Below are 20,132 nucleotides of genomic sequence, written 5' to 3' on the forward strand. Positions count from 1 at the left end.
ACTGGGATCCTCTGGCAGTGAGGGGCTTGTTCTGATGGAGGCTGGCTGTGAGGAGGACTGACTACGGAATGTAATATCTATTTATCTGCGGTACCTCAGGCGTGCCCAAGGGGCGAGAAGGATTCTGAGTTGATCACAGGGCGGGTTGGTATTCTCAGCAATGAAAAAGGAGAGGTGTTGAAGGCATGCTGTGTTTGGGGTGCAGGGCTTAATCCTATGTACCTGGAACACCAGTGGGTATCTGGAGGAAGCAGGAGGGTGGTATGCCTTGTAAGGTGTGAGAAGATGAGATTCAAAAGCAGGTCGGGTCTAGGTGGTACACGCCTTGAATGCCGTGCTGGGGAGTTTGATCTTTATGCTGGGAATATACTGAACGTTCACACATAGGGGATGGTGGAGTCATACGTTTAGAGTCATACTCTTGAAATGCTGAGAAGGGGGCATTCATGAAGGAAAAGAGAGAGACAAAGCACAAAGACATTGGAGTCAGAAGACCAGCTGAGAAGTATAGCTCATGTGAGTGGAAGGTGGGAAGTATGGACTCAAAGTTACTTGGGAAGTAAATTCAGCAGGACTTGGTAACTCAGGAGATGGGGGTGGTCAGAGTTGGTCAGCCGTGACCATGAACCACACTGCAAACTCCCATGGGGAGGAGGGACTGACTGAGGCCACCTTTAAGTCAAGGTCAAGCAGAGCTACCCAGACAGAGGAATAAGGTTAGGGTAAGGGTGTGGTTAAAGCCACAGTGGCCCAAGGGCCAGATATAAGGAGACTGAGTCAACTCAAGCTTAGTCCAGCCTATCCAAAGCATCAGATCTGAGGGAGCAGGACAGGGTACAGGGACAGGGCTTATAAATAGTCCCAGGGAGGGGATGAGGGCACCAGGACCTCCGTCTAATTCAGGGTCTGTCTTCAGAACTAGTGAAGAGCCCGGAATGTAGCCATAGTTCAGATGCTCTCCACTCTTCGCTGTTCAAGAAAGGGAATTGCCTGCCTATGGCTTCTGCACATACCTATAGGCCAGGTTCACGCCAGGGCACCCAAACCACCTAGGTTAGGAACCATAGAAGAACTCTAGAGCCCATCCACGAGCAGTGGAGGATCCTTCTCCCATCAATTTTTTGCAACTGCCTGTTAATATTTGAGATCCTGAGCAGGTGAGCCTTTGGATAGCTGGTTAATGTTGGGGTCATGTGGGTGGTGCTACAGGTGGGATGGCCTGACAGCAGACTGGAAGAGGCCAAGGATGAGGGAAACTGACTTGTTCCCAGGAAATGGTAACTGAATGGCAGAATTGGAACTATAATCTGGATCTTTTAGCTTCTATTCCTATAGCTCTGTGTAACAGGACCAGAGAGCATCTTCTTGATTCCTCTTAGGTCCTGGACACCTGGGCCTGCCTGTACTAATGGCAGATCTGTGCCTGAAGCATACATTCAGGTGGCTCTTTGGTCTTGTGACTTGGTCCCAGAAGGTTGGGCAAATTCAAAATGATGTGGAGTGGTGGTTTCAGACAAGTACAGTGGATTCACGTCTTGTCTGTCATCTAATAGCTGTGCCCTTGGGAAGTTTGCTTAACTTTTTTGTACTTCAGTTTCCTCATCTGTAATATAGATAGCATGATCATACATCCCGAATAGTCTTGGCTAATACTTGTTGTCCTAGTGTAATTATTAATGGTTCCCGCTTTTACTGTCAAAGTGTCTTTGTTCAGATGATAAATCATATGGTTACACCAAAAATAGGGCATAAGATTATAAAAAATAAGTATATGAAAGCTCTTAGATTAGTGTCTGATAATATATAAGCATCTGCTATTAATGATATATTAAGTATTGTATTAGTTTCCTAAGGCTGTTGCAGGAAATTACTACAAACCACGTGGCTTAAACCAACAAGAATTTATTCTCTTACAGTTCTGGAAGCTAGCTATAAGACTGAAATTAGTGTGTCAACAGGGCTGCATTCCCTTCAAAGTCTCTGGGGAAGAATTCTTCTTTACCTCTTCTAGCTTCTGATGGTGGCCAGCAACCCTCGGTATTCCTTGGCTTGTGGCAGCATCTCTTCAATCTCTGCCTCTGTCTTCATATGGCCATTTTCCCTCTGTGTGCGTCTGTGTCTAAATTTCCCTCTTCTTAGAAGGATACCAGTCATTGGGTTAGGGCCACATCCTAGCTTGATTACATCTACAAAAACCTGATGGCCTCATCCTAGCTTGATTACATCTACAAAAACCTGATGGCCTCATCCTAGCTTGATTACATCTACAAAAACCTGATGGCCTCATCCTAGCTTGATTACATCTACAAAAACCCTATTTCCAGATAAGGTCACATTCATGGGTTCCAGGTGAACATAAATTTTACGGAGACATTTTTCAACCCAGTAATATATATATATATATATATATATGTTATTGCTCAATTACACTTTAAGCTACTTGACTAGCACAACACTTGATGTACTAACAAGCACATAGTAGGTAGTTGATTGATTATTGATAGATACAATGTTCCTAAAAGATAGCCTTTGTTGATTTATTGTGGAGGCAATGCTGGGGCAATGGAATTAGCAAAACCAGGAAGAATAAAAAAATATTTCTACTTGTCACCTGTCCCTGGACTCCATCGAGGATCCTAATATTTAGGAACTGTCAGTCTCATTGTTTGCTCATCCTTTGGCTAGTCTTTCAAAAAAAATAAAAAGAACAAAAGTCTTCAAATCATTCTTAAAAAAAATTCAACAACTCAAATCAACAACCACACACACAAAACCCAACAAAAAGACCCTTCGGCATATCAAGAAGATGCTGATACCAAAAGCTGAAATAGCTTTTCCATAATGCAATGAAATATATTAAATTCAATAGACATCAAAGGAACTTTGGGAGCAATTGCTGAATTTCCGAAGTAAACAGGACTTTCAAAAGAAACAAAAACAGCCTTGGGATCTTGGGGGTGGGAGTACGTTTTGAGGGGGCAAAGCATGGAATCCCCAGGCTCTTGATCAAAGGGTGAATTCTTTAAAGAGTGGTAATAAATGAAGCCTTGAAAACTGTTTTTGATCCAAACTGCCCCAGGTACAGGTACTGACTACAAATGACAAATCCATTTCCAAATAAGGGAGGCCAACAATTCTCTGTCCTCAGCCTTACATTTTGCAGGTTATTCAAAACGAGGAAATAATTCCAGACAAAAGAGATCCAGATAAGTAAAATACAGCCTCACGTGGGCTGCAAAGCAACAGAGGGCCTTTGTGTCTGGAAGAGGGTAGTGACAATTCTGGCACCCTCAATCTCGGAGACATTAACTTTTTAAATTTAAAAACGTGTGTGTGTGCGTGTTGTGTGCACATACCAGTCACTCGTGTGACTGGGTGCCTGCCGAGAGGAGGGATGAATGCTCCTTACAGGGGAAAACTACGGCCCATAAACTGGTCTATGGAATTAATTCCACCCTTTCAAGGAGGGTGAGTACGTTCCTTGTGGGGTTCTTTGAGATCATAGGTGTATAGATCCATGGAGGCTGGGAGTCATCAAAACTACCTCTTGTGGTTCATAGGAATAAAATAGAGAGATAAATAGGTTAACTGACTTGTCCAGCATCACACAGGTTCATTAAATGGCATTCCTTCACATACTAGTTAACTTTTTAACATAACCATTTCCTCCATTTATATAGTTATTTGAAGAGTAAGAGGATTTTCTAGAGCGATTATATACCATCCAAAACTTGCAGCACAGTGGTTCCTAAACCTGTCTGACTCATTATCAGAATCACCTAGAGTGCTTTTACAAACACAGATTCTTATTATTGTAAGTAAAGCATCAATGAACATTCATGAACAGGTATGTTTACGGACATATGCTTTCATTCCTCTTGGGTAAATACCTAAGAGTGAAATGGCTGGGTCATATAGTAGGTGTAGGTTTAACTTTTAAAGAAACTGCCAACCTGTTTTCCAAAGTGGTTGTACCAGTTTATATTCCCATCAGCAGTGTAGGAGTGTCCCAGTTGCTTCACAGCCTCACCAACACTCAGAATGATTGACCTCTTTTATAAAATTGAAGTACAGTTGATTTACAATGTCGTGTTAGTTTCAGGTGTACAGCACAGTGATTCAATCATACATATACATATTTTTTAGATTCTTTCCCTTTATAGGTTACTACAAAATATTGAGTATAGTTCCCTGTAGGAACAGTAGGTCCTTATTGGTTATCTATTTTATATATAGTAGTGTGTATTTGTTAATCTCATCCTCCTAATTTGTCCCTCCCCACTTCTCCTTTGGTAACTATAAGTTTGTTTTTTATATCTGTGGGTCTATTTCTGTTTTGTAAATAAGTGCATTTGTATCTTTTTTTTCAGATTCCACATACAAGTGATATCATATGATATTTGTCTTTCTCTGCCTGGCTTACTTCACTTAGTATGATAATGACAGATGAATGGATAAAGAAGATGTGGTGTATACACACACACACACACACACACACACACACACACAATGGAATACTACCCAGCTATAAAAAAGAATGACATAATGCCATTTGCAGCAATATGAATGGACCTAGAGAGTACCATACTAAGTGACTGGTCTTTTTAATTCTAGCCATTCCATAGTAGTGTAGTGATATCTCCTTGTGGTTTTAATTTGAATTTCCCTAATGACAAATGGAGTTGAGCATCTTTTTGTCTGATTATTTGCCATCTGTATGTCTTTTTGGTGAAGTATCTATTCAGGTTCTTCCCCAATTTTTAAATCGGATTGTTCATTGTCTTATAATTAAGGTTTGAGAGTTTGAAAGCTAATGCTCATAGAAGCTTTATTTGTAAGAGCCTAAAACTAGAAACAACCTAAATATTCACTAACAGGTGAACGGGTGAACAAATTGTGACAGATTCTTAGGACAGAATTTACTCAACAATAAAAAGGATGCATTGGTACACACAACAACATGGATGAATCTCAAAGTAATCATGCTGAGTGACAGAAGCCAGATAAAAATTGAAATGGATGGTTTCAAGAGTGTATACATATGTTAAAACTTATCAAACTGTTCACTGTAAACATATGCAGTTTATCATAGTTCAATTACACCTCAATGAAGCTGTTAAAGTAAGAGGAAAAAAAAAAAATCTGTAATAGAATGCAGATTCCTGGGCCCTACCCAGAACTCCTGTATCATATGGGATCCAGGAATCTGTGGCAGAAAGTGGATGCCAGCTGTGCTGTAAAAGGAAAACATACTACTTTGGGCATCCAAAAAAAAAAAAATCTAGATTTGAATTCTCCATTCACCACTTACCAGCTGTGTGTGCCTGGAAACCAAAACCACATAACTTCTCTGCACCTTAATTCTCAACATCTGTATAAACGGAGTAATAACCAGAAAAATATTTTCCCAGTACTCTGTGAGGCTTACACTAAGTAACCCGATGGAAGTACCTGGGACAAAGTGGATCTCCATAAATGTGGATTTATTTAATTCCCATTTTCCCAAGAAGTCTGCAAAAAGGAGCGGTTAGCTCTGGGAGTGAAGCCGAGGTGGCGGCTGGAGAGTGTGTGTCTGTGTGTGTGCACACACTTGCGCATAGTGGGGCTAAGTCTGACCAGCCAGTGTTAGCTCGAAGGTCCTGGAGGATTCTGGGAAGGGGGATTTGCATCCCAGCAGCCTCTACCGACTTCATGAATCCCCCACTACAATGCATTAGGGCACAACCCCAGCTCCCACAGGGATTGCTGTGATTAATGTTTGGTTCCTTCTGCATCCGGGTTACAGGCTGGAAGCTTCTCTCCTTTTCTGCCGTCCTTTATCATGTTGTTAACTGGTTAACCGGCTCGGATTGAGCAGCCAAAACCAAAGGGAGGCAGCCAAAGTGGGCGCCTTTCTCCACTTCCCTGCCTTTTCCTCCCCCTTTGTAAGCTCTGTGCCTTCACTCCATTGTCATGTCGGAAGGGCTACAAAGGCTCTCAGGTGCGCGTGTGTGCGGGAGTGCGACACACGTGCACGCACACACGCTCGCACACACACTCTCCTTCCATCTGGGGCCAAGGTGATGAATTGCGCGTTTGAAAGCCTCCTTATCGCAGTGCTGCACATGTGCTGGGATGCGTGTGCCTGTGTGAGTGTAGGGGGGATGAAGTGGGAAGCCCAGAATGGGAAAAATAGAGCTCCTGGCTTCCCTTGTCCCTGCCCTCTTTGTCTAGATGAAATTTCAGATGCTGCTGGGTGTCTTGTCAGCAAGTCTTTTGCAAAATAAATGGAGGTAGTATTTAGTTTAAAAAGCTGATTTGCTCAGTATTTAGCCCACAGAGAGGATGTGTACAAACATTGATGAAACGTCTACTCCCTAGTGCAGCTGGGACTCTCAGTCCAATGGAAGAAAAGAAGGAACTAAGTCTTTATTGAGTGCCTACTGTGTACTGCATCCTTTCATGCATGTAAGCTTTCATTAATCTTAGAACCTCCCACTTATTTTGTGTGGTAGGTATACAAAATAAATGCTGCTGGGCCTGAACTGAGTTAAAAGTTGGAGAGTCGCCTCTGTCCTCCTATAAATCACTGATGGCCTGATGTACACAAATGACCCTTTACAAAGGAAGTGTGGGTCACAGTGGGCAGGGGACTGTAAACCAACAGCTTGAATTTATAGAGCATTGTACTTTCCTAGTAAATCAGACACCACTTCTTTTTTAAAAAATTATTTACTGGCTTCATTAAAGACACACTCTTCTTACTATTAGGCTGCAGGCTACAATAACAGAATTAAAAGAAAAAAAAACTGCAGGCAATTAAATAAGTTCTTTTGTCCTGGAAACAGCTCTGTAAAACAAGATGCATAATTTCTCCAAAGACAAGAGCAGAGATGTGACAGAGAATTTCTTTGCCAGTGTCTTCTCTTTGGGGGCAGTGAATGTGAGACATTAGCTCTTCTGGAACTTTCCATCCTTGTTTAACATATTGCCATGCTGTCTTCCCAACTCACTCCAGTGATGGTTGTACTGGGAGGGTTCAATGCATGTACTTCTTGTCAAAAATGTTATTATTAGAGGGAGTGATTTAATGGGAAGCTTGAAGGTGTTAGGTATGAACAATCATTGGGTGAGTTAATAATATACATACAGTGCTTTATTGCATGTATCTCTACCCCCATGTAATTCTGATAGCCCTCCTGTAACACAGGTAGGTGGTGGCAGCCCCATTTTACAGATGAGGGAACCGAGGTTCAGTTTAGAAAATTTTAAAAATGTGCTGAATGTCAGACAGTAGTGAAACCAGAACGCTGCTATCAGGTCTTCTGACTCCCAATATTCTTTCCTTAGTGCCTGGGGCAGCATATTTTCTGAGTCAGAACTCCAGGCACATGGTTTGAGAAGACTGAGCATTACAATATTTGCATCAGAATTACTCTGGCAAATTAAAGTTTTCCATCTTTACAAGGATGCCACACTGCTGGGCTCGAACCTACCAAATGTGAGCCGTGGAAACCTCACAGTTGGGAGATACAGCAGGCTCTGCGCTGACATTTAGAGAGATCAAAGTGAGCCAGAGTCTTGGCAGTTCTGCCTCTTTAGTCCCTGGAACCATCCAAGCAAATGCCACTTCTTCTTTTTGGTCACCAGATGGTCCCCCAGTGTAGACGAAGCTTTAAAATACAACAGCTTTGAATCTGGTTGCTGATTTATGCATACAATTGGCTTTTATTTACCTATTTGAAAATTGTTGGTTACCCATTTTGTCTTGGGCAGCCCTGCCCTGAATGGCTGGCCATGCTCCGTATGATTGGCAGCCAAAGCAAAAGAAGGAGAAGAGGATTAAAAGTTGAATCCTCACTTGCTTGTCTATTGACAAAGGCAACGTTCTGTTCCCACTTCATTGCAGTGATTCTGTCTTTGGTTCTTCGAGGAAGGCAATTTCATTAATATTCAATAATAGCATCAATTGTATTAATAGAATCTTTCCAAATGCATAGGGCTTGGGAGTTTGCAGAATGCCCACTGAATAGCTGCAGGCATCTCACATTCAACTTGCCCAAACTGAGCTGTTTGGTTTGCTGTTCCCTTCTCTTGGTGTTCTCTGACTCAGGAATGATGATCTATACTGCTCTCCGCATCCAAGCAATCTCCCGGTGATGTCAGTTCTTCCTCTGATTTTTTTCAATTTATCCATTTTTTCCTCACTGGCAACACCACCCCTCTACTCCAAGTCAACGTGGTGGCAGGGCAGATCCAGCCTTCTTCCATGGAAGTTGAAGAACGTTTTTGACAAGAGGTACATGCATTGAACCCTCCCAGTACAAAGTCTAGACTTGGGCATCTGGGCAGCTGGGCTATGGGCGGCTGGGCTGTGGACACTGGCCTCTGGGCAATTGGATGCTCCCATTTGGGACTTGGAATTTGGAGTAAGGGCTGCAAAGAAGAATGGGAAGTTTGGAATTGATTGCAGTCATCACAGGTGCTGCAGCAGCAGCATTCTTATTACTGCAGCAGAGGCAGGGGTACCTGTGGGCTTTGCAGTGTTCTAGCCCGCAGCAGTGTGGACAGCCTCCTAGCTTCTTGGTCCTTTGAGCAGTTGCATTTGGTGTCTGGCCTCCATACGTACTTGGTTCTCACTTGTTTTTTTCTGTCAATTTTGTGAGCTACCCAGTAGCATTACTATAATCATTTAAATTAACTGGGTTAGTTTCTATTGCTTACAACCAAGGCCCTTGACTATGACATGTTCCTGCATAGTAAGCCCCTACCATGTGTAAGACATTGCCCAGAGTGTGATGAGGACAAAAATGAAGAACACGCCAGCCTCGCTGGCCCTGTGAGCACATACGTGCCTGCTGACTGCTGTCTGGGACCTAGTTGGGCAACACTGGTATGAACTTTGTGCTAATTCAGCCTCACCCCTCCAAGCTAGTCAGAATAGAAGGAAGACTCGACACAACATTGAAAGCATTTAGGAGAAAGGAAGTGTGCCTGCAGAGAAAGTTTTGAAAAGGACAAGCTTGTCAAATATAAATTATGACACCTATGTAGAGGAAAAAAAAGCACAAGATTTCCAAAGTTACCAAGTTTATAGTTAGTCTGTTCTTGGCGAACAAACAACAATTTTCTTATATGATTATCGTATTTCCCAAGATCATGACAAATCTTTGGTTATCATCTTTGAAGCGTAAGGTATGAAATTGTTCTTTTAGGGAATCAGTTACTTATAGGAGGGTTCAAGGCTTCCTTTAGTTTTGAAACTAGAACTGGACAGGGTAACCTGGGTTTGGTTTTGTTTTGTTATGCATGCATGTACAGTCCATTCCTGCTAAGAAGGTAGTTAACGTCTATCAAGTTGCTGTGAACACTGAATTAGTGAATACGGAACCACTGCTCCCAGGGGAAATACAGGGCTACGTTCCTGCCAACCTCTGGTTGCATTTTCGTCAACTGATCAATACATAAGCTTATTTTAGGTGTGTTTCTGTTCAAAGAAACTTTAAAAAATACATATTGTTGAATCATTAACATTGGACTCGCAGCCAGCTGACAGCACTAAAATTCATGCCTGCACGAAGCTTATCAGACACATAATTTCTCCATGGGGTGCATCACAGCCTTCTTGCACTTAGGATGGCTAGACAACACTCCAGCACTTTGCTTGGGGGCCATTTTAGACAGCAAAATCACCACCGAAAAGCACAGAAATGCAAAAAATGTGGCACTAGAGAGACTTTAAAAAGGACCCTTGTTTACAGTCTTGGAGTTGAAACAAGAAGGCAAAACATCACCTTGTTCTACCTTCTCTAGGGACAGGTCTCTGGATGACCTCTGAACCTCCGCATCGTGGCCCCCTTTGACCTCAGTTTGGACATGCCCCCAGTTGACTTGCTGCCTTTGGCTCTCTTTCCCGCCAGGCCCACTGAGCTGTGGGGCAGGGGGGGGCCATCCTTCCTGACCTTCCTCTCCAGAGGGGTCTCTGAAACATGGTTGTAGAGGCTTCTCGGGGGCATCCTTGCCAGGCAGGGGAGGTATCCAGAAGTTCTAAGGAACTAGGTGAATGGTGGAGCCTGTGTGTGGGAGGGATGGGGCTGAGGTCCAGGGCCGCCTCCTGGATGTGCTGCTCAAGAGACCCATAACCGCCAGTGATACATTCCGTTCCTTCTTCCTTCTCCCCATCCCTCCTCCTCCTCTCTCCCTCTCCCTTTTTCCTCCCCCATCTCTCCTTGTTCTCACTTGGCTTTATCCAAATAGGCAGCCCAGTGGATTTGTATCAATAAGAAGCAATCAGGATGAGCCATAATACTTGCAATCAATATATAATTGCATCAGGGTTATTCCCTTACCTCGGGCCAAGCGCGCTGATTACCAGTGAGGTCTCGTGATTCCAGCAGTCATTCCTCTCGGCTTCGGGGTTTGGTGGAGGAGCGGGTGGGAGGGCTGCTGCGGGGGAGCCCACCTCAGGCCCTGGCAGTCACAGGGCCAGTCAGGGTCCAGGGTCAGGTCAGAACCAGGAAATCAGACCCAGGCTGAGAGTCTGCTGGGCTATCCGGAGGGTGGCACAGGGGTGGCGTTCAGTCAGGCAGCAAGGTCAGCAGGACTAGAGAAGAGGGTGGCAGTTTGGAGTGACTTCCTTGGACAGAGGGCCCTGTCCCCGCCCCCCAACACCGCGGGCCCCTGTACAGCATTAATTGGTGTTTAATTTGTCTCACACATTTCAGTACTGACTGTGCTTTCTCATAAACGACCCCACAGCAACTCTGTGGGCTGATTAGCATCATTCCCATTTTACAGATGAGGAAGCTGCATCCCAGAGAAGAGACAGGACTCAGCGTCACTCAGCTTGGAAGCAGAGAAGCTGTGATTCAAATTCAAGATGGACTTTAAGGTTTGAATTCAAAATTGAATTCAAGGCTTAGTGTGATTTCTAGTACCCAGAAACAAGCAATCAATCAAACACACAGAAAACACCATTGCCTTTGTAGAGCACTTCCAAAGACATTGCATTTGGCTTTTTTAGCAATTGTATGAAAAAGGCAGGACAGTATATAATGCCCATTTAACAGACAAGAAGAGTGAGTCTCAGATTAGGGTGACCAACTGTCCTGGTTTGCCTGAGACTAAGGAGATGTTCCTGGGATTTTCGGTGCTAACCAGGCAAGTCACAGGACAAGTTGGTCACCTCGTTTAGGTAGCACTCTACTGATTTATTATAGTGGCTGAGGGACTAGTGTCATTTCCCACAGCACTAAACTACCCCAGGTAAGTGCTAGTGTACTCACTTTCCTGCTTCTCTATGAAGACTATAATAACAATGAAAGCCACTGCTATGGTTTAGTGGGTGATCATTGTGCACTGTGGCCTGTTAAATATTTGGCGATAATAGCAAACTTTTACATAATGGCACACGTATTTTGTGCCAGGCACTGTTCTCAGAACTTTGTGAACATTATCTCTGTGTTCGGGAATCATCAGTTAATCCTTTTACAGAGGAAGAAACTGAAGCATGGAGAGGTTAAGTACTTTGTCCAAGATCATACGACGAGTGAGAGCTGAAACCAGGATTGGAATGTAAGTTGTTTGGCTCCTGAGTCATATATACTACTGCTTCTCTAATTTTGGTTAAATGCTCAGACAACAGCAGGTATTATCAGTATGATCCTAAAGAAAGTAAGATTGAGGCAGAGGGTAAATTCTTGTTAAATGAATGGTTGAATGAATGAGTGGGAAGATTCCTATAACTTTCCCAAGATTACAAAGTGAATGATGCCAGATCTCCCCATATATAATGGAATACTCGTCAGCAATAGAAAAAGAAACAACAAAGATGAAAATAAATTTAAAAAACCAAATATGTTGAGGGAAAGAAGCCTGACACAGAAAAGTGCATTCTCTTTTATAGGAGTCAAGTTCCTATAAAATTTAAAAGTTTATGAAGTTAAAAGAATAGCTACAACAAATCTACAGAGATAAATTTCAGAATTGTTACCTATGGGAGGTGGGGACTGACTGGAAGAGGACACAAGGGAAATTTTTGGGGTGATGGAGATGCTCTCTATCTTGACTGGGACGTTCGTCACATGGCTGTATATATTTGGCAATACTTGTTGAATTGTGGACTCAAGACTTATGTATCTCATATGTAAATTTTACCTCCGAAAAAGAAAAAACACAAAAGAACAGATGAAATGGAAGAGACAGGATTCACAACTAGAGGTGTCTGACCCTAAAGCCGTGGTCTGTCTGCTGTTTGCATGTAAAGGACTTGCGTGTACAGTCACGGGTTGGGGTCCAGGTGGGCCACCAGCATTAGGGTGATGCACACAGGTGGAGGAACCATGAATATCAGGGGAAGCCAGTTGAGCTGCCCTAACGAAGGGCCTTCTCTGGGGCATGCTGAACTAGCCCCTGCAACTGGAGATGGATCAGACCCAGCCCCTGCCTCGAGCAGCTTCCAGCTGGGGAGACATCAGTATGAGAAAAGTTGACCACAGGTAACAGCCCTTGTAATAGTCCTGGGCAAAACTCCAGTCCTGTTTTGTAGGAACAGGGATTCTGGACATGGTACAGAGTGCCAGCTGTAGGGAATAAGGATGGAATTCACCTACTACACGTGGAATAGAAGGTAGGAGTGTGGTTTGTGGAAGAAGCAGAAGCTCAGGAACTGCAATTGGGGCACAACTTGTGGGTTGAGTTGTCAGAAAATCTGACATCAGTTGAGTCTCGGGCACTTAGTCAACATGGTCTATCTTAGCTCTACTCCTTACCAGAGTGTGACCTTGGGCTGGTTATTATATCCTCTGTTCCTTGGTTTCCTCACCAAAAAAAAAAGGATGGTGGGAATAATAACAGTGCTTATCTCTGAGGACTAAAGTGTTCACTACATGTATGCAGTTTGACATCAGAGTTGTTGTAATGATATGTCTTATTAACTTAGAGCTCTTACAATAGCGCTCACTGAAGGCACAGTTGGCTGCTGGTCCTGGGCAGGGTTCTACCTGGGGATGGTGCTTAAGTAGCTCCAGGGATGGGTTGAGGGGTATGCAGGACAGGCAATGGGTGGGTCTTAATGAAAGAAAGAGAACAAATATTATTATCCCATTTCACAGGACAACATATGGAGGCCCAAAGAGGTGAACACTTGCCTGAGATTGCACAGCTAGTTAGTGGCAGACCTGGGTCTATGTGTCAGTTTTCCTGCTCCCTTGTCAGTATTGCCCATAACTGCTCAGAAACCCTCCACCCTCCCAGTTCTCTGGACTCATTATCTGGCCTTGTGCAGCAGTGACCTTCATTAGGAACCAGGGCTGCCTGTCTGATCTTTGGTTTGTATCCTGTAGGGCATTCTGCCTGGGACTTTGCTGGTGGTTAGGCAACATCCTCATTACATTCTGGTTTGTATTTATGTCAGAGACACCTGTCATCATGTCACCTTGTCACCTTGATCACATATTTAGCTGTCGGATGCGGAGGCTCAGTGGCTGAGAGTCTGCCATTTTTACAGAACACGCTGTTCTTCACTGCGAGTCTCTGATCCTGACCCCAATCTTTCCTCTGGCTTTCATGTCTCTAAACCTGGAGGTGTCTATATCTGCAGCAAGACTCACCCTTTCCATTCCCCAAAGAAGAGAGAGAGGGAAGACCAGGAGAAAGGTCTTTAGCTAAAAACCAGGGTGGGGAGGGGCAAGGAGCCTCCCCCGCAGGAAGCAGGACAGGACAGAGCTATGAGGAGTGGGCGTGGCAGCAGAGGCTGGATGGCAGCAGAGAACGAGGAGGGCAGCAGCCGTGGCTGGCAATGGCTAGGAGAAGGGCTGAGGCAGCAGGCTGGCAGTGGTTGGCCCCAGCTTCCTGCATGCTCAAGTGTGATGGGACTCAGGACGTGTCTCACATGAGTAGCCATCCTAACATTTGCAACAAGACAGATTTCAGAGTACTTGAGTCCTCTCAAGAAAGAGAGAAAAATAAAGGGAGTCAGTTCTCATCATTATACTCAGGCAGAGTTGGTTTAGTTGTTGGTTTGTTTCCTAAACTCATTCATTCATTCACCCATCCATCCATCCATTCAACAATGCCTAACAAGTGATTAATAAAGCAGCTGTTGTGCATCCAGAAATCGGAAAAAAAAAAGATTTTGGCTAAAATAGAGATTAGAAAATCTTAATTGGAGCTAACTCAGATTTTTTTTTTTTAATTTTATAGCTACTTTATTTATTTATTTATTTATTTTTTTGGCCGTGTTGGGTCTTCGGTTCGTGCGAGGGCTTTCTCTAGTTGCGGCAAGTGGGGGCCACTCTTCATCGCGGTGCGGGGACCGCTCTTCATCGCGGTGCGCGGGCCTCTCACTATCGCGGCCCCTCCCGTTGCGGGGCACAGGCTCCAGACGCGCAGGCTCAGTAGTTGTGGCTCACGGGCCCAGCTGCTCCGTGGCATGTGGGATCTTCCCAGACCAGGGTTCGAACCCGTGTCCCCTGCATTAGCAGGCAGATTCTCAACCACTGCGCCACCAGGGAAGCCCTAACTCAGATTTTTATAACATTAACTTCTCTGTGTGAGATTAGAAAATACCTTAATAAGTCATAATCAATAAGATGCATGAAAACCGTGTGTGGTGCTACAGGAGTGGCACATTTAAGACCCAGCTAAGGCTGGCCTTGGTAATAGATGTGCATTGTTTGCCAGAGGCGCTGCTCCACTCCTCTCTGCTGAACTTCCAGGAGGTGGTTGGTGGGGGAAATCCTCTTGGACCCCGAGAAAGTGCCTTGTTTTTCTGCTGAGACTCAGTGAAGCCCCTGCCTCGCTGGTCTTAGGGCCCTGGAAATGGGACTAGTTGCTGTCACATGTCTCGTAGCTCTGTATCTAAGAAGAGGCTTCTACAAATGCCCAGGTGTTGATTGGCTGGGGTATATAGCCTTTTGTCTGTGTAGAGTTTGTGTTTCTGTCCAGGTTGCCAGTGCATGCCATGATGTGATTAGCAGCAGTGGTTTTTGATCTCTCTCTAAGCTCAGGCTACATGATGCTCTGCCAAGCACTTCTAGGATGTGAGAAGGTGAGACTTACAATTTGGTGTTTGTATTGAAACTCTCTTCAACCTTACTCAACTGAGGAGTGTGCAAGGCCAAGGGCAAACCACATGTCCTACCTGATGGCAACCACTGGTCTGGGTGGTTTATGTCACTTTGGGAAATGAACAAACAGAAGGGAAAATGCTATGAAGAATCCAAGAAAAAAGACCATAGAAATAAAAACAATGAGAAGAAAAGCATGTTGAGATGAATGCAGATTGCAAAGAAGATGACTAAAATATAAATAAAATCAAAGGATTCCTAAATCCAATAGAATAAAAAGAATGTATATAAAGGTAGTAAAGGCAGGAGTTAACACAGCTAAGACTCAAATCACTCGTAAGAAGACCAAATTCTCCTTGTATTCAGAGGAGAAAAAATAGGGAGATGAAAGTGATGAGGAGATAATAGGTACGGAGAAGAGAGAAGGAGATCAAATCTAGGAATTATAGGTATTACTGAGGAATAAAGCAGAACGATTTATTCAGAAACAACAATCAAAGTCATAACTGAAGAAAATGTATCTTGCAAAATGGCCTAAATATACAGGCAAAATAAATTTAAAAGGAACTGCCTCTATACACAGCCTGGCTAAATTTTTGAATTAAAAATAGAGTGTTACAAGCACTCTAGAAGGAAAGATAACCAAAAAGACAAAAAGAACTAGGTTGAATATACAGTTAGAAAAATTAAAATTAAAATATCCTTCAAGATCTCTGCAAATGCCCAAGGACTGTGGGGAAACTATGTGGCACAGTCTCCGTGCATCAGATCATTTCAACTTTCTTCCTGGAAACACAGGAAGACAAAGTTTCCCAATTTGCTCCAATATGGTGGGCTATGGACCAGTTCTGGCTGATGGACTCTGGGTGGAAGTGACATATGCTTCTTCTGGTCTGGCTCCTAAAAACTGCTATGAGATTTGTTATTCCCTTCTCTTTCTTCCTTTCTCTGCCAAATGCGGAAGGTATAGCCTAGGACCCCAGGTGACAGTGGAAAGGGCCTGCATTTGTGAATCATCTCATGGAAGGCTGATGCTGACCCCTGAAATGGGCTAAGCGTTAACCTCAGAATTTCAGTGGCTTGTTATGGCATTTAGCTTGCTCTAATATAAAGGGCGACAGAGTTTTGAGGAACACAGTCGTGACTCATGTATTTATTTTTAATTTAGTCAAGCTGTCATTTAGGTGTGAACATGAGAGAAACACAATTTCAGAAATATAAAAGTTCAAAATATATAAAGGTCTGTTTCCTTCCTGAAAAAAGTACTTAAGAATATATTCCAGTTGATAGAGAGATGTATCAAAATAAAGATCTAAGCATAAGGAGGTTATCAGGTAAAATCTGGGTGGTAAGCACAGAATCAGGTAACCATGGAGTAAAATCTAAATAATTCTTGTTAACACGGTTATAAAGAAGAATGAAAAGTACAAAGTCATTCTCAAAAGTTAAAAAAAAAAACAACAAAACTCAACAGAATTGGGCTCTAATACCCCATTTTGTTCCAGGAAAAACAAAGAAATTGGGTGATGGAAGAGTAGAAAGTAGTAAAAAGCATCCTGGTTTCCTCATCTTAAAGGGAGAAGTGATAGATGTATTTTTTTCATTGATTATTAGAAAAATGAAGTTCAAAAATGATTTTCTAAAATCTAAAATAGCCACTAAAAGAATTTAAAATATGCTTTATCAAGCTACTTGAGAAAAAATCTCAAAGAAAATAATTCGTAGTCTCTTTAATAAATAGAAATTAAAATAAGAAAGGAAATTACAAGCCAATAAAACAAGTAAAACAAGAAAAAGTAAGGAAGTCCCATAGGAAGAAATAATAAAATGAATGACAGTAGAAGATCGAGATATATAATTTATGGCAATAAATAAAAGGGTCAACCCTTCTATGAAAATGCAGACTCTCAGATTAGGTCAAATAATAAATGTCTACTGTATGCTGTTTACAAGATGTAAATCTAATACAAAATGATTGACAGGGGAAGATAAAAATATAAGGCTTGGTAAAAGAGATCAGGAAGACACATACAAAATGCAAGAATGACAGTATTAACAACAATTGAACTGGAAGCACAGAGAGAATTGTGTAACACGGATGGAACATAAAATCTAGAATAAAAATGTAGCAGTCATAAACCAAATGGAAGATGGTGCCAAATAATTTAATATCAAGATATTTAAAGCAAAAGCATTAGAAATATGAGGAGAAAATAACAAAAAGTATTTGTGGAGCAATGACATTGTATTTTTCTTAAAACATGGCAGATGAGGCAAATAAAAAATAAATGAGGATGTATGGTACATGGAAAATAGAACTAAAACATTTATTTAATAAAAATGTCTAACAAACTTTTAACCCTGTGAACAGATAGTAGACCTTTCCTTCAACCATTCTTAGAACAGTGACAAAAATTAAAAGAAAATTTCATTAAATACTGAAAATTTGGATTTAGGTAGAACTAGTCACTGATCTGCATACAATAATGAACAGATAAAATGAAGGTTTTTAAAAAGGCACACTGGAGACTAAAAACTGCTCAGCTTAATAATTGTTGGGTCAAATAAGAAATACAGACTATTTATAAAGTAATAAAAATTAGAATATTTTATGTAAAAGCTTATGGGGTAAAGTCAAAGCTGTACAAAAGGGGAAATTCATAGGATAAATGCTTTTATTAATAAATTAGGAATAAAAATGAAATATTTAATTAAATATTTAAATAAGCAACACAAAGAAACTAAACATTAAACAGAAGGAAAAAAAAACAGAGAAACTTTCTTGAATTAGAATAGTAGTAGGTAGATCTAGAAGTCTAATAGGAAAAAGGAGAAAAGAAATGTGCAAAATTAGATAGTATTAGAAAGTGGATAGAACTAGAGTACAGATACTGAAATTATAACACATTGCATAAGATTAGTATATTGTATTCTATACTATTTTAAAATTTTTTGATTAAAAGTAATGATTTTTAGCAAGATATTAATCACCAAAATTGGCTCAAAAATAGAGAATTTAAAGAAATTATTTTTAAAAACTGCTGTAGTACCTTCCCCTAAATGCTCTTGCTTTTGTGTTGTTGATCAGTTTAGTTGATCAGATTTCAAGAAATATGTAATTTTAGGGGGAAATTAACCATTTCCAATCATATATAAAGATGGAAAACTTTCAAAATTATTTTATAAAACCAACATAACCCTAATAATGAAACAAAAGGAAAAAATACAATTCAATTTCTTTTATGGGATTGAAATAACAATCCTTAAATAAAATGTCATCAAGTCACTCTCATTGCTATATTAAAAAATGAATACTATAACGTGTCCACTGAGGTGTTATCTCAAGAATGCAAGAATGATTTAATGTTACAAATTCTATTAATACATCCAAGGATCAGTGAGGCAGAGGAAATTTCAGTTGATGCCCTAAAGACATTTGATAAAATAACAGCCATTTAAAAAATCTCAGAAAATTTAATAAAAATTAATGTAAGATCATTTACTTCAAACTAATAGTTCAATATTACATGTGATGTTAAAATACAAAAGGGATTCCTATTAAAATTGTAACAGTGTAAGGATAGTTCAATACTACTGTTAGCTAACAATGTTCTGAACATTTTAGCGATACAACAATAACAAACAGCATAGCTATATGATGAAATACCATGACACGGTGATTCTCAGCTGGGGGTGGTTTGTCCCTCTGGGAACATTTGGCAATGTCTGGAGACAATTTTGATTGTAAAGGCTGATAGGGTGATGGGTGCTACTGGCATCTACTATGTAGGGGCCAGAGATACTGCTAAACATCCTATAATGTGCAGGACAGATTCCCACAATGAATGCCCTCTGTTAGCTCTCTTGAATAGCTACAGCATCTCAAACCCAACTTGTCCAAAACTGAGCTCTTACTACATGACTATATGCCAGATACCACATGAAATTCTTTATGTATTTTAATTCTTATGAAACCCTTATATTTCAAGTGCTATCAATATACCCTTTTCACATACGAGGTCACTGAGACATGACAGGATTTGTACCAATTGTTCAAGGTCACATATGCATTAATGATAGGGTTTGAAACCAGGTAATTTGGCTACTTATTCCCCCTCTCCCCCAACTGAAATAACCTGCTGACATTAAGTGACTGAAGTAGGAATTTTGAATCCACACACACAGAAGGATGATCCATCCCAATTTTATAAAGCATACATTTTAAAATAAAAGTAAGTACATTTTGGTTGTTAGTAGTGGTGGGATTTCTCTAGTGTCTCTAATGGATTATTTTGTATTCAGAAAAAACAAAAATCCAAGAAGTCATAAAAAGGATCAATGGAGCTAAAAAATTTGGTTTTAATATCTTTTTTTTAAGAACAGAAAAGTCTGAATAGAGGGTTGTGTTGCCTCTAGGTTGATAGGCACTATTATAGAACCAACATCGCTATTCAAGTATTTACACTAGAGTCCTTTGGGGGCTATAAATCCTGACTGAAACTGCTTTAAACAAACAGAAATGAGTTGACTCCTGTCACTGAAAAGTCTGGAGAAAGGGCTTTTTTTTTTTAGGCCGAGTGACTATTTTATTTATTTATTTTTAACATCTTTCTTGGAGTATAATTGCTTTACAATGTTGTGTTAGTTTCTGCTGTATAACAAAGTGAATCAGCTATATGTATATATATATATATATATATATATCCTCATATCCCCTCCCTCTTGAGCCTCCCTTCCACCTTCCCTATCCCACCCCTCTAGGTCACAAAGCACCGAGCTGATCTCCCTATGCTATGCAGCTGCTTCCCACTAGCTATCTATTTTACATTTGGTAGTGTATATATGTCAGTGCTACTCCCTCACTTCATCCTAGCTTATGGAGAAAGGGTTTTGTTAACTTCAGGCGAGGCTTGACCTTGCAGCTCAAAATGTTTGACCTAGACTCCTCTCTCTCTCCCTCTCTCTCTCCAGTTCTTGACTGCTTCCTCTGTATTGGATCTACTGTTGGCACACTCTCTCCTCTCTTTCACATCCAGCAGGAAGAGCCAATCTCTCTACAGTCTAGATGTTCCTTCTCATCTAGGA

Source organism: Balaenoptera acutorostrata, chromosome 6 (assembly GCF_949987535.1).
Source record: "Balaenoptera acutorostrata chromosome 6, mBalAcu1.1, whole genome shotgun sequence".
Taxonomy (NCBI): Eukaryota; Metazoa; Chordata; class Mammalia; order Artiodactyla; family Balaenopteridae; genus Balaenoptera; species Balaenoptera acutorostrata.